The following is a 3,332-nucleotide window of genomic DNA, read 5'->3' as shown; positions in this document are numbered from 1 at the left end:
TGAATGTAATGAAAATTCAGAAGCTTGTAACCAAATGTCAGCCTTCAGCATGCATCAGAGAGCTCACCCAGGTGATAAGCCCTCCAGATGTAATGGATGTGGAAAAACATTTGACAAAAAGTCATCCTTCAGGATGCATCAGAGTACTCACACAGGGAAATCACCTTATGAATGTAAAGAATGTGGAAAAGCTTTTAAGCAAAAGTCAAAACTCAGCAGGCATCAGAGAATTCACACAGGTGAGAAACCATATGAATGTAAGAAATGTGGAAAAGCTTTTAACCAAAAGTCAACCCTCATCATGCATCAGAGAATTCACACAGGTGAGAAACCATATGAATGTAAAGAATGTGGAAAAGCTTTCAAGTTAAAGTCACACCTCAGCAGGCATCAGAGAATTCACACATGTGAGAAATCATATCAATGTAAAAAATGTGGAAAAGCTTTTAACCAAAAGTCAATCCTCATCATGCATCAGAGAATTCACACAAATGAGAAACCATATGGATGTAAAGAATGTGGAAAAGCTTTTAACCAAAAGTCAGCCCTCAGCATGCATCAGAGAATTCACACAGGTGAGAAACCATATCAATGTAAAGAATGTGGAAAAGCTTTTAACCGAAAGTCACACCTCAACAGGCATCAGAGAATTCACAGAGGTGAGAAACCATATGAATGTAAAGAATGTGGGAAAGCTTTTAACCAAAAGTCAACCCTCAGCATGCATAAGAGAATTCACACAGGTGAAAAACCATATGAATGTAAAGAATGTGGGAAAGCTTTTAGCCAAAAGTCAAACCTCAGCATGCATATGAGAATTCACACAGGTCAGAAACCATATGAATGCAAAGAATGTGGAAAAGCTTTTAACCAAAAGTTGCACATCAGCAAGCATCAGAGAACTCGCACAGGTGAGAAACCATATGAATGTAAAGAATGTGGACAAGCTTTTAAGTGAAAGTCAAAACTCAGCATGCATAAGAGAGTTCACACAGGTGAGAAGCCATATGAATGTAAATGTGGACAAGCTTTTAAGTTTAAGTCACACCTCAGCATGCATCAGAGAATTCACACAGGTGAGAAACCATGTGAATGTAAAGAATGTGGAAAAACTTTTAACCAAAAGTCAAACCTCAGCATGCACATGAGATCTCACACAGATGAGAAACCATATGAATGTAAAGAATGTGGGAAAGCTTTTAACCAAAAGTCAAACCTTAGCACGTACATGAGAATTCACACAGGTGAGAAACCATATGAATGCAAAGAACGTGGAAAAGCTTTTAACTGAAAGTCACACCTCAGCAGGCATCAGAATTCATACAAGTGAGAAGCCATGTGAGTGTAATGAATGTGGAAAAAGTTTTTTTTACAAAGTCACATTTGAGAATACATCAGGATATTCACAGGAAAAAACTCTCTATGAATCTAATATGACAGGCCTTGTACTGGAATTCCCCCTAACAGACAAAAAAGAATTCACACAAAGGAAAATCTCAGTGAATGTAATTTGTATGGGAAAAGATTTTGCCAGAAGTCATACCTCAAGACATCAGAGAACTTACATCAAGAAGAAGACCTATAAACATATAATTGTCCTCAGGTATTGAAGAATGACTTGAGGATCCCCTATTGACATAAAAATTTGCTGATGCTCCAGTCCCTTCTATAAGTGGTTTAGTGTTTGTGTATTACCAATTCACTTCCTGCTGTGTAGTTTACATCTTGTGTAGATTAATTATAATACTGGAAAAAAATGTGAATACTATGTAAATTGTTGTTATGCTGTGTTGTTTTTCAGTTGTTGAAGTATTTCACTTATTGTTTTTAGTTATTTTTGAAGACTTGATACGTAGTTTCTTGAATCACCAGATGTGTAACCTTCAGGTATGGAAGGAGGACTGTAATGATTGTGAAAACATCTTTTCTCCAAAGTCTCAAGGCTAACTATGGTTAGAGCATTTTTGCTTATAACATTGGTGCTCTTAACACAAATGATCTCTATACCAGCCATGCACCAAAAAATAAATGAATAAAAATAAAAAGGAATCACATCATAGCAGGCATTAGAGGATTTAAAGAGGGGAGAAATTCTATATGGGTTGGACTGACTGTGTCTTTTTTAAATAAAAGCACTCTTTTCTCTTTTTTGCATAGCCTGTAATCTGAGCATTCCATGATTGGGTGGATGACCGTGTAATTTAACTCTCTTCAGGAGAATGTAGATATAAGTGGTGAACATTAATTACTTCCAGTTCAGGCAACAGATTAAAAAAAAATTTCCAGTCAGTTGTTCCTGATTTCTCATGTTCTCTGCAACTGAGTAAAGATGACTCTTGGGTGGAGTTGGGGGCCACAGGTGAAAGAAATCCATCCTAATTTAAAATAGAAGAAATTAAAGAAACCAGAGATATTCTCGCCACTACCCCAAAACCTCTGTTTACACATTATATAAGAAATTATTTCCTGTTGGGCCGAGCCCGTGGCGCACTCAGGAGTTTGGATCCTATATAGGGATGACCGCGGAGCTCCCGCCGCGGGTTTGGATCCTGTATAGGGATGACTAGTGCGCTCACAGCGCTCACTGGTTGAGTGCGGTGCGGCCGGTCTCAAAAAGGACAAAAAGAAAAGAAAAGAAATTATTTCCTGTTAAGCCATTTTATGTGTGCTCTGTTTGCATTACAACACAAGCAGTGCACTCCAGCTAAATGATTTTATAAAGTTTCTGAGAGAATTCACCAGTCCTTGTATATCGGAAGAGAATCCTGTGTTGTCACCATTTCTACTCAAGTCATTTTATGGGAAAATCAAATTATGGGGAGAAAGAATGCAATATATGTGAGGCTTCTTATTGGGATGGCTCATTGAACAGTGGAAATAAAGTTAAATATCTTTCTAAATCTCTTTAATCTGTCAGCTTTCAAGAAAACTTTCAACACTTTTTATGTCAGAACTTGAAATGAAGAGAAAACTATCTATATAATGTAAATTTTCAAATAGAAATGATAAATGGAGTGTAAAAGTATGTTTAACATTTTGAGTGTTACCAATATTTAAATATGACTGGTGACACTGCCTTCCAAGGGGACATTTGTCTGAAGACATTTTTGGTTGTCATAACTGAAGGTAGTGAGGTGCTACTCCATTGAGTGGGAAGAAGACACAGATGTTGGTAAACAGCCTACAATGCAAAAGAAAGACTCCTCACATGCAACATTTATGCATAAAAATGTTTGTTAAAAATTCTTAATGGAACCCAGCATAACTGTGAATAAGGAATATGTACACTTAGTATAATAAATAGTTTGGTTTGACTTACTTCAGGAATTTTG

The 3,332-nt window shown here is 36.8% G+C and overlaps 1 pseudogene; it reads left to right on the top strand.

The window, feature by feature from the left end:
- The first annotated feature begins 27 nt into the window (after positions 1 to 27).
- On the top strand, positions 28 to 1,617 carry LOC103584370 (annotated as a pseudogene).
- Positions 1,618 to 3,332: the final 1,715 nt, after the last annotated feature.

The sequence above is a fragment of the Galeopterus variegatus genome, unplaced genomic scaffold (genome assembly GCF_000696425.1).
Source record: "Galeopterus variegatus unplaced genomic scaffold, G_variegatus-3.0.2 Scaffold51862, whole genome shotgun sequence".
Lineage (NCBI taxonomy): Eukaryota > Metazoa > Chordata > Mammalia > Dermoptera > Cynocephalidae > Galeopterus > Galeopterus variegatus.
Note: the sequence above shows the minus strand (reverse complement) of the source record. Positions and strands in the feature narration are given on the sequence as shown.